Raw genomic sequence first — 12529 nt, 5'->3', positions numbered from 1 at the left:
ACAATCCAAGAAAACACCACATTACAGGCTACAATGATCCCACATTCACTTGCTCAAAACAATGCACAGAACATGGTGGTATGCTTCTAGGGTTAGAAGCAAAGTTAACCCATAACAAGCTAACAACAGCAAGCTAAAACTGAGCTAAAAGCTATCCCTAACCCCCCCCCCCCAACACACACACACAGGTACTTACCACCTGCCTCTTCAAACTATGAAAGGGTGTTAAACATTACATCATTTCAACAAAACCTAAACAAACACTGCTCTTTAAAAAAAGAACTTGCATTCTAGCTCATTTGAAAATAAAAACACACAAAGGATGATTTCTCAAATCACTAAAAATACAGTACAGCTTAAAACAACATTGTATAACAAACATACCCACATTTCTTTCTGTCATCAATACAGATCCTCAAAGAGCACTCCCAGAAACTTTATTGTGCTCAAATTACAATACTACATCATGACAATTGGCAACATAACATTCAGTGAGCATTAAACAATTTCAAGGACATTGCATTACAATTAATTAAAAACAAAGTTTACAGTTAGGGACATTGCCCTTAACAATACAAAACAATTTACAAACCATTTTCCCCCATCATAATCAGGTTTTTTTACAATCCAAGAAAACACCACATTACAGGCTACAATGATTCCACATTCACTTACTCAACATAATACACAGAACAAATTTACTTAACATACCACAACAATTTACTTCTTTTAAAAGTCCATTATTACTTCAGACAGGCTCCTCGACTCCATCCAGACACAATTTGGTTGTAGAAAAAGTCTAAAGTTGAAACACTGGCAGAGGAAAAAGGTCCACTCAAAAGCTGCTCCTGATGAGGCCTCTTCAAGATGCACACCATTTTCACCTTCTGTTCCAATTCTGGTCAGGAAATAAAAATACTAAAAAATTTCACACTACAAACACCTCTCTTGGAAGTTGGACACCATCTCCCACATCTGCACCACATGCAGACATACAGGTACCCAATGAAACAAAGATCTGGCCACCACCTCCCACAAAATGACCAAAGTAGAAAAAAAAACAACTTAAAGATTAGTTTACATTTATATTAAACATCAAAATAAAATACTTCAATTCATAACAAACCCTCCCCCAAAACCAAGAACTCCCTTCCCACAGAATACCCACAGAATGCAGTTTCCCCATTAAGAAACAACTAAACTACCTCCACAATCAAAGAGAAAGAAATGCTCCAACTTCAGTTTTACATTGTATGAAATAAAAAACATACCACCAACAACATACTTTACCTCCAGTACAATATTCACAATTCAACAAGCTATAAATGCCAGACATAACTAAAAACATTTGACCAAATTAGTCCCTAACCCTTTAACTCCTCATTCTTCTCCCGTCTGAAAGGAAAAACCATCATGTAATTATTCCAAATGTCAACTTGCCGTCAAAAATTACTTTAGATATACAACAAAAATCAGTTACACACCCCAAACATACATCTCAGTTTCTCCAACTCAAATCTTCCCAGAACACTGACCCTGATCTAAAAATACTACCTTCTTGTCAACCCCTAAAATGTGTATTCTCTTACCTGCCATCCTTGTGAAAGCACTCATCCAGGATTGTATTGTCTTATTTCTTTGAATGCTTACAAAAAGCAAGGAAAATTAACAAATTCAGGTCCCAAGAGGTTTAAATCCTCATCTACCAGCCTTTGGAAAGCCATTTACAAAGGTCATCTTATTGAAGATAACCCATGGGTGAAAACATTTCAATTTAAAGATGCAAAAAAAATCCAGATTTCAGTAGACATGTTTCTTCAGAGTCTTTCAAAGAAAGTCTAGTTTCAACTGAATATGCTACCTTTCCACCCAACACATACCAAAAACTTTCCCAAACTCACATTAAATATTCTAAACACCTCAAATTACAACCCAAAGCCAATAAACACATCAAAACCACCCACCTTTCCACAGCAGCCTTCAGGACATCACAGCTGCAAGCCAATAGCTCCTACCCTTACAGGAGCCGGAAACAGAATGACTACCAGCCCCCAGACTGTGTCTTTAAAACCCTCATGATTAACTCAGAGGTGTGGCCAATTCACCAAGAACCTATCCCAACATCTCCTTGAAATGGTCCATTTGCAAAGCCCTATTGTTTATAATGCAACACACACACACGTTTCCAATGACTAAACAAGTATTAGCCAGCCCATCTACATGATCCAGCCATTCAGAATGCAGGGGTGATAATGCTGGGGGTTACTTAGAGGATCAGGATCTGCTGGGTACCACAAGTTTTTACAAATACTCAGTTGTGGGACTACACTACTTTGTGGAACATTTGGACAGTCTTTAGAAGAAAGTTCAGTTTCAACTGAATATGCCACCTTTCCACCAGACACATACCAAAAACCTTCTCAAACTCACAGTGCACAAATATTCTAAACACCTTCAACCTTCAAACTTTTTCAAATTACTACCCAAACACATCAAAACCACTCACCTTTCTCCACAGTCTTCGGGCCACCACAGCTGCAAGCCAAGAGCTCCTACCCTTGCAGGAGCCAGAAACAGAATGACTACTGATCCCAATGCTGTGTCTTTAAAACCCTCATGATTAACTCAGAGGTGTGGCTAATTCAGCAAGAACCTATCCCAACATCTCCTCGAAATGGTCAGTTAGCAAAACCAAATTGTTTATAATGCGACACACCAGTTTCCAATGACAAAGTATTAGCCAGCCCATCTACAGATCCAGCCATTCAGAATGCATGGGTGACAATGCAGGGGTACTTAAGAGGTTCAGGATCTGCTGGGTACCAAAACGTTTTACAAATACTTAGTTGTGGGACTACACTACTTTGTGGAACATTTGGACAGTCACCAGAAAATGCCTGATTTTGAATCCCATTCAAAGGGGATGTTCAATCTTTTTTCAGTAATAGAAATCAAATTGTATACTGTGTATGACAGCGTGTTAAATATTAAAGTACTTAAAAAGTAGGTAGATTTAATAAAAACAAGATTGCTCAGTTGGAAATATAAAAACGTTTAATATTATACTGTAAATTAAAAACAGAAGCATAATGTAATATATAAATAATGTACATACAGTAGATGGTAGTGGAAGCTAAATAATAAAATGTACACAACAGTATTCCACCTTCTTCATACATATTTTTATGCATCAAAATCTTTAACTTACAATGGATTATGGAAAAGTTTAAACATGTTGCTTCTACCATTATAAAGTTTATATACTGTACTTCATAAAAAGTCATAATGTTTTATCCTTTTCTAAGAATGTATAGTAAAAACACCACTTCCTGTTATTATAAAAAAGTGGTACTGAATTAATACCCCTTGATAATAATTTTAATATGGAACTGTGATGTTTTGGAAACAATTTGACATTTAATTATTAAAACTTTTAGTGTCCCCATTGAGGTCATGGAAAATAGATAAGATCACTGCATTGGCCATATATGATTTTTTGATATTAGGAATTTGTCTTTTCATAGACCCCAACTTGCTCTCCACACAGACAGGGAGAGATGCTGGGGGTCAGAGCACAGGGTCAGCCATTTTTACAGTGTCCCCAGAGCAGTTGGGGGTTCACTCAGGAGCCCAATGACATAGGACTCCTCTGCCAGCCACAGATCCTCAGCCACAGAGCCACTACACTGCCCCGAGGAAAAGGGGATTTCCTGGCTCATATGGGGATTGAACCCACAACCGCGGTGTTATCAGTACCACGTGCTTACCAATTGAGCTAACCAGGCCCCGAAAGACTGGTCATGGACCATAATGTAGCATGCTCTACCCTATTTCATACATTAAGAATTTTTACTATCTAAACCTATTTTTAACATGCTTATGGTTTGAACATGGTGTGTCTTTTTTTGCAGTTATATAAAAATATAGTGTACGTACTATTTACTTTTTAATGAGACTGTTTATTAGAAAACAAACAGGTGCCCTAAGCAGGAACTGAACCCAGATCTCCCAGAGAGGAACCCACCCCCCAAACGCACTACACCAACAGAGCACTTGCAAGCATTGCTGAAACAGACAGGTCAAAATGTACCGAAAGGAATCAAGAGTGAACAAGTCAGAAAAAATAAAAAATTTACAAAGAAAGTGGACTGCGGTTATACCATCAGTTATATAAATAAATCATATTTTGATCTATTAATATCATTACTAATTTTTTTCTACATGATTCCATATTATATTCCCTACTAAGCAGATTCTAAAAAGTACACTTTTTTACTGGCATAAAAACAGCAAGGATTCATAGAAAATATATATAATTATATATTAAAATAGTATTTTAAACTACAAATATAGTCAGAAAGAGCACATCACAACTTTTCCAAAATAACTACAGTAAGTGACATAGTTAAAGACTGATGCATAAAATGTTTGTAAAGTGGAAAATTGTTGTGTACTGTTTATATAAGCTACCACTATCAGCCATGGACATTAAATATAATGTTTATATTCCTATATTAATATCTTTTATGATAATATGATCTTGAAGGACATTATGCTCCTGTTATTTTTATGCTCAGCTACCAAAATTTCCCTTTAGCTGTAAAATTCCATATTAATATTTAAACATGCACTTTGAATGCTTATTTCTGTATAAATCTCTTGATCACCAAACACAGAGAAGCTCAAAAGCGAAAACAGGAAGAATCAATGAATAGCATCCCACTCATAAGATTCAATCAGTTGCACTTTATTTAACCCAAAAAATTATAAATTTAGAATCCATCTTCAAATGAATAGACCTATTATATTGAATTTGAATATCTTTTGATTTATAATAATAATTGCTTACACTTATATAGCACTTTTCTGGACACTCCACTCAAAGCACTTTACAGGTAATGGGGATCCCCTCCACCACCACCAATGTGCAGCACCCACCAGCCCACTCCCCACACACCAGTGCTCAGTGGAGAGGAGAGCAGAGTGATGGAGCCAGCTCATAGATGGGGATTATTAGGAGGCCATGATTGGTAAGGACCAATGGGAAATGTGGCTAGACACTGGGGTTACACCTCTACTCTTTACAAGAAACACCGTGGGATTTTTAATGACCACAGAGAGTCAGGACCTCAGTTTTACATCTCATCTGAAGGACAGCACCTGTTTACAGTATAGTGTCCCCGTCACTATACTGGGGCATTAGGACCCACATGGACCACAGGGTGAGCACCCCCTGCTGGCCCCACTAACACCTCTTTCAGCAGCAACCTTAGTTTTTCCCAGGAGGTCTCCCATCCAGGTACTGACCATGCTCACACCTGCTTAGCTTCAGTGGGTTCCCAGTTGCAAGTTGCAGGGTGATATGGCTGCTGGCTCTACTCTTGTTAATTTAATCTTGTTTTCAGCTATTCACTATAGCTGTCAGCTATGAAGGTTTTACCCCTCACTGGACTTGGTATATTCTGAGGGGGAGGAGCCAGCCCAGCTCAGAGGATAAAAGAGCAGACTCCCTGTGCCTCTGTTTTCATTCAAGAGTCCAGGAGCTGAGGAGAGTGGTGAGTACTGTTTCTTTACTGGTTTTGGGACAAATCTTTCATTTGCTGGTTAGTCCCATGTTTTTTCTTACAAACTTTATTTTAGAGAAGGAGTGCTTAGATTAAATTCACTTGGCTGCTCCTACAAAACTTTTGTTGAGAAAAGTACTTTTACTTTTAGCTTGATATTTAAGAACCCAATCTACTACCTTTTTTGTAATAGCCTACTCATACTTGTTAAAGTTTCTACTGACTTTATAATTTGTGGAAACTTCCAAACAGCTCCATATTAATTAAGAGGACCTATTTCATTATCTTGCCAGCAGCCATATCACCCTGCAGCCCCCAGGTGGTAGCTGGCCCACTAAAGCTAAGCAGACGTGAGCCTGGTCAATACCCGAATTGGAGACCTCCAGGGAAAAACTAAGGTTGCTGCTGGAAGAGCTGTTATTTGGGCTTGCAGGGGGCACTCACCTTTCAGTCTAGGTGGGTCCTAATGCCCCAGTATAGTGAAGGGGACACTACACTGTAAAAAGGCACAGTCCTTCAGATGAAAAGTAAAACTGAGATCCTGTGGTCATAAAAACTCCCAGGGCATTTCTCAAAAAGAGTAGGGGTATTACCCTGGTGTCCTGGTCTATTTTCCCATTGGCTCTTACTGATCATGTACTCCTAATAACCCCATCTCTGAGCTGGCTTCATCACTCTGTTCTCTTCCACAGTGAGAGCTGGTGTGTGGTGAGAGTTCTGACACACTATGGCTGCGTTTGCATCATGCAGGTAAGGCTGCACATTGGTGGTGATGGAGGGGACTCCCCATTGCCTGTAAAGCACTTTGAGTGGAGTCTCCAGGAAATAACTATATAAGTGTAAGCAATTATTATTATAATGTAATTAACTTTAAAAGGTTATAAGAAAAACAAGATAAGATACTTGAAAAACTGGAATTTAACTAATGAAATGGACTACATTATAATTTTAAAGGTCCTTAAATTCTGTGCTGGACTGAACCAATACACACTTTAACCTCTGGGATTGGAGAAAAAGACCCCTAAGCCCTAATAGTTTGAATAAACTGAGCACTTTAGCTACCGTACCAAAAACAGAAGCGTAATAAATCAACAAAACCTTGAGAAGTACAATAACTACTAATCTCCTATGGCTCATATGAGTATGGCACAACTAGAGTGACATTTAAAATCTTTCAGAACATAGCATGTCACAGTTTCCTTCAATTTAATTACATCTAAAAGCAGTTGAACTTAAAGCTGGATCTGGATCTGACCTTTTCATATAATTTCCTCTCACCCCCTTCAAAATAAGATTCACGTACCTATTGTTTGTTAATCTGGAGGACTTTGGAGGCAAGAATGGGAGACATGTCACAACTGCCGTGATGGTCTGGAAAACACTACATGGCAAATCCTTGAGCTGAACACCCTGGATTCTTTTAAAAATGACGAATAAAAGGCTGCTGTGAATCAACTAGCAACCCAACAGTTTGACATGATAATTACTCATGTTAAACCCGACTATTTTTATTTACCCTATGAATGATACATATCATTGCTAAAGTCAATGTGCACATTCTTGCGCCTCTCCAGGACATCATTGTGGTTGTCAATGACTCGTCCACCCTGTGCTCATAAAAATAAACACTCCTTACACATGGTCCTTGTGTCACCAGTTTATTTTTCTACACATTACATTTTATTTATGAAAACTAGTTCAGAAGCAGTCCAGGAGCATGGAGGTGGGTTAATTGCATTTTGGCATGATGAGACCTGAGGAATGGACTGGCATCCCACCCATCATCAGTGCAGTGAGCTGTATGGGTAAACCATTGTAAATGGATTTATACCTCCTAGTTGGCAGTTATCAGTCATTTAAACCAGACCTCACTAACCAAACAATCTACTTACAGTTTAAAACTGTATAACACTTACATTTTCTAGACCATTAACCTCTTTTGAATTTAACCCTTTGTACTGCCAGCATGGCTAACAGTTGTCTCTACCCCAAACTGCAACCTCTACACAACTCAATACAATTCTGACAACTCCTTTTTTCATAAATAAACTATTATATTCCTGCTGTTGGTCTACTCTGTAATCTTAAACTGCTGCAGCTATAACAGTTTCACACTAACTAATTACATAAATATTTCACAAACAAGGTGTTACAAAAATAGCACTTTCCTTTGCAATGCAGTCTCAATCTATACAGTATGAAATGGCTTGATCTGTAGCAGTACTTGTACTATCTCAGTCCCACACTTTTGTACCCCTTTAAAAGGCATCAACTGTTACATTAAGAGATTTAGTAATGCCACCAGCCCAATTCACCGCAAATACAATAAACCTGATATACTACACAACATACTTAAGTAAACACTTGAAATGGAATGGAAAACTGAAATTATACAGCAATTACTCTTAAATGAAAGTGTATAGTGGGAGGCACCATGGACAGCACCAGTAAAAAGTCAACACCCCAGCTGAGGAGACAGAAGCACCAGTGTGAGGTTAGCTGGGATCAAAAACAATACAAAAAGTGAGAAAATAAAGTAAGCGACTGCCATGTTACCTACAAGCTGGGCTTAACCTATCTAATGGGGTCCAGCTTGAGGAAAAAACTGCTATCACAGCAGTCACCAGACTGGACATTTGCTATTCAGTGGGGTCCAGTCTGTGCATAACAAGTTAGTGCATAAAAAGGTGCATGCGTTTGCCTGCCCCTGTGAAAGGGCATAAAGGGACAGGCAAAACAGAAGATGAAAACCTAAGACGGGTACAATCCTCAGCAGGACTGATGGTGCAAAAACACCATCATCCAGGGGTGGCTCTGCTCCTCTCAGAGGGTGTCCAGTGTGCCTTTATAGGACCTGCCCAGCTGGGACTCATAAGCTGGAAGCCAGGACACCTGGTACTACAAAGACAAGGGGTTACCCTTCTACCAGGGCTCCACCTCCACACTGGGCCCACCCCTGCATAATGCCGCCCCAGCATATAAACAAATGGGAATAAATGTGCATATTCATTTCTACACTATTTCACCATGCACAAATCACCCAGTGGCCAATTTAAAAACATTTAAAAACCACAAACTGCATTTCAATTCTGTGTTTTACACCGTCAATGTCTAAAATATATACCTTAAAGCTCACCTATTTTCTCCACAAATACCACAGGTTTTCATAATACAGGAATGTATACAAATGCTTAGATCACTAAAAATAAAATTAAAACTGCTTATAAACATCCTCTATGCTGAGGAATGTACCCAAAGAGTACCCAAATAAATGTTAAATAAATGTACCCAAAGATTGTGACCTAAATAAAACAATGTAGGGAAAAGCAGGTCCAGTGCCAGTATATACTCAATATAGCACCTTGTACAACCACAACCACAATCAGCATACAAGAAACAAAAGAAAACCGACTCAGTACATTTAGTCATTTTTAATCATCCCACACCAACAAAAATATAGATTTTCAATACATGAGGACATTTTCTGGCAAAGAATTTACAAAGCCACATAACTACATATCTCTTCTCACAAAACAGAACAAACAACCCCCATCTTTCTCCTACCTCATTCTGTAGGAAATCCCCTCCCATGACAAAGGGCTTTCTGTGCAGGTACCAAAAAAGAGCGGCACTCAGCTAAACCAATCCCTCTTTTCCAAGTGAGTGGATGGCATTAGTTTTCCTTTTATTCATTTCTACCTTACGTGCTCAATTCAGTTTTACTCTACAGCCAATGCAAGATTTATATACATGTGTGCACCCATGCAAATAAATCATTGCATGACCTTTGAGTCTCTCAAACTCTGCTTTTCAAATGGCCTAGAATGTGCAAAACACTACAAAGTTACCAACTGCCAACTCTTTCTCCATTCCAGCACTAGAAGTCACTTTGTCTCCTCCCTGCCAGGTGGCTCAGGTGCTGAAGTTACAAGCCATGGTCCTAACAGCCATTACAAGGCAGGTGTGCAGAGATTCACTTAGAGCTTCAAGCAGCTCTTGTTGTACAACGAATAGCACCTGAACCTCTTTCCTGCCCACAATTAACCCACCAAAGACCTCCCTCCCTTTCTCTGCCTTTGTTGTTAGGAACTTCTAAAGCAGCTTTGATGCTCCTCTGATGAGTCCATTGGCTTCTGGAATTGGAACAGGCACATGATTCCCCAAGCAGATCTTGGCAGACAGAACCCACTACCCAGTCTGCTGCATCTGGGCTCCAGTCCTGGTGAACGTCCTCCCTTGGCAGCAAAGGCCTGGTCATACCCCAGACAGCAGAGAACCTCAAGAAAAAATAAGAAACTGGACTGAGTCCTCTGCACTAGTCAGAAATGGTCCAGCCAACATTCCCACTCCCAACACCAGTTTTGACCTAAACCGCCATAATGTTCAGTGCTACACCTTTTCAGGACAAACCAACAGAAAACCACCCTGAAGAGTGCAAAAGCAAAAACCCACGGTGCAGGGCTCCTACCACAGGGGAGAACTTCAGTTCTATTATCTTGTTTAAAACATAAGTACACAAGTTACAAATTACAGGTTCATCCTTCTCAAAACAGCCAGCTAACCAACTTATCCCTTTCCTCAACCCCAACAAACCCAAACAAAATAACCCAGAATGTTCTTGCCTGCTTACCCAGGACATAGATCCACTTGCTTCTCTTCCAATGCCTTATAAAGCGTGGAAACAGAGAAGAAATAGAACTGTTAAAATTACAAAATCAAAGATTCTCAAATATTCAATTCTCCATGAAATGAACTAAAGATAATGCACGGCTTTCAGATTATCCTACATTCCTCTGAGAACAGGGTCTTTCAAGTCCATTTTAAGTGTAAAAAATGATAAAAGTCAAGAGTAATATATGGCGTTTTTAGGATGTACTGCACTGTATGCTGCAACTCCCATGCACACACCAAAAGCTGCCTGCCCAATATACTCAACGTACCCCATTTAACGTGATATGCAGTCTACACTAATGTACCTGATTGTACCCAAATAAACCAACATATACCCATAGTACCCAAATGTACCCGATTAAAACCCCATGTACCCAGTGTGCTCATTATGCTCAAAATGCCCCATCTCTCTTCCTGGATGGAAAGGGACTCACCTGACCCACTCACCTGACTAGATCCTTTGATGTTACTGTTGACTTTGTCTTGGAACAAGCACCCCACTCCTCCAACAGATCTTCATGGAAAGGTCCCAGAGACCAGCACCATCTGTTCTCCACTCCTGGTGATAAAAGATCCTCCCTCTGGAGCAAAGGCCTGGTCAACCCTTCTGGCAGCAGAGAGCCTGAAAAGGAGAGAAATTTAGACCAAGTCCTCTGCACTTGTTAGAAACAGACAAGCCAGCATTTCTACTTCCAACATGGACACAGTGCAGCATCTGTCCAACACAGACCAACTGTAAAACACCCTGCAGAGACCAAAGAGAAAACCCCCAGTCCAGGGCTCGTGCCACAGGGGGTGGGATCCATTGCAGTTCCTCCCCTGTGAGGAAATCAGTTCCTGTCCAACACCAATCAAGAGAACCTGGCTGACATGCTGTCTCCTCAAAGACATAACCAGCAAGAAGTCTGCAGTGGAGGAGGCTGCTGGTGCGCCAAGTCACTGTTGTACTGCAGTGTATCCAAAGTGATTTATTTACATGTGTGCACCCATGAAATAAATCACATACAAAACATATTCAGTATTTGAGCCAGAATGACAGCCAGTCAAGTGCATGTCAGTGTGGGAGTGCTTCACCCAAGCAGGGAACAAAACCCAGAAGATAGCCAAAAAGAAAAAAAAAAAAACATTTAGCACATTAAAGCATGACCTTATCCATCTGAAGATGTCCAAGAGCTTAACACAGCCTTCTCCAAAAGCACCTTTTCATGATGGGAAAAGAGTGAAACCCACCTCTGGTCCAGGGACCATGTCAAAAGACACTACCTTTGTACCTGCTCCAAGATCCACGGGCATCCAGGAATTTCAAGAAGGACAGCTTGCAGCATCTCTTCACTTTCCACTCTTCAAAGTGGAGGACTTAAATTCTCACAAATGGACATCAACAGGTCACGCAGCTGGTATCCTTTTAGCCAGCCAGTGAGCTTCCTCTGAACAGGATTCTCCACTCCTGTCACTCCACACTGTGCTTTCAGATGGCCAGGGACTGGGAAGCACCGATCATTGCACTAGTCTCATTTACAAACACAATCAACACCACTACTGACCAGCCTCATAAAAAGAGTTTGAGTTGTACCTCCCCTCTACTTACCTTCAAACTCACCTTTATCTTGGCCAAAAAGTTGCACTGATTGGGTTAAGAGCAATAAGCAGATCAGCATTAAAGATGCAGGCTATGGTCCAAGAACTTCAGGCAGTGAGATGATTGGATTATCGACCACCAGTATTCCCACCTCACGCAGAGGTTTGACAGTTGTGGTTGATGAGAACTTTGAGCAGGTGGATCACCTCGCCTCAGGACAGAACTAGCCTCCTTTACTCAGAGCTGGGCCATCAAGCAGAATGGCATCATGGACTCCTAAAGTGGATAGACACTCCTCCAAACTGTCCATCACAGAGCAGCCAAGGTCAGTGATTCAGGCAATAGCTGAAAAATAGGCACAGCCTTCCGCTTCCTTATAGTTCCATTGACACAGCAGATTTCCAGGGAACCTCCGGATCCTGTTGCAATATTCCATTATGACAGTTGTCACCAGCTTGCTGGAATTCACATGCAGTGCAAAACAAAAAGGATTAAAGTTCAGATTCAAATTCAGTGCATCCATCTCAAAACGTACAGTTCAACTCAACTCTACCCCCAATCCTGACTGATCACTGATCCTAACCTTAACCACTGGCCTCTTACTGGCCCAAACAGAAACAATAACCCAAGTCCTTGCCCTGCTCACCCAGGACATAGATGCTCTTGCTTCTCTTCTTGACAGCAGCTTGGAAGCTTCCTAAGGCAAGACTTTGCT

General features: G+C 40.3%; 1 long non-coding RNA gene across 1 annotated transcript; it reads right to left on the bottom strand.

The window, feature by feature from the left end:
• Window positions 1–8859: 8859 nt before the first annotated feature.
• LOC148652966 (uncharacterized) lies at window positions 8860–10973 on the bottom strand. Its single transcript, XR_015925496.1, has 3 exons — window positions 10683–10973; window positions 10195–10229; window positions 8860–9841 (listed from the first exon to the last, which is right to left on the bottom strand). It is a non-coding gene; the product is annotated as an uncharacterized LOC148652966 (long non-coding RNA).
• Between the last annotated feature and the right edge of the window lie 1556 nt (window positions 10974–12529).

The sequence above is a fragment of the Lepisosteus platostomus genome, chromosome 11 (assembly GCF_059453375.1).
Source record: "Lepisosteus platostomus isolate fLepPlt1 chromosome 11, fLepPlt1.hap1, whole genome shotgun sequence".
Classification (NCBI taxonomy): Eukaryota; Metazoa; Chordata; class Actinopteri; order Semionotiformes; family Lepisosteidae; genus Lepisosteus; species Lepisosteus platostomus.
Note: the sequence above shows the minus strand (reverse complement) of the source record. Positions and strands in the feature narration are given on the sequence as shown.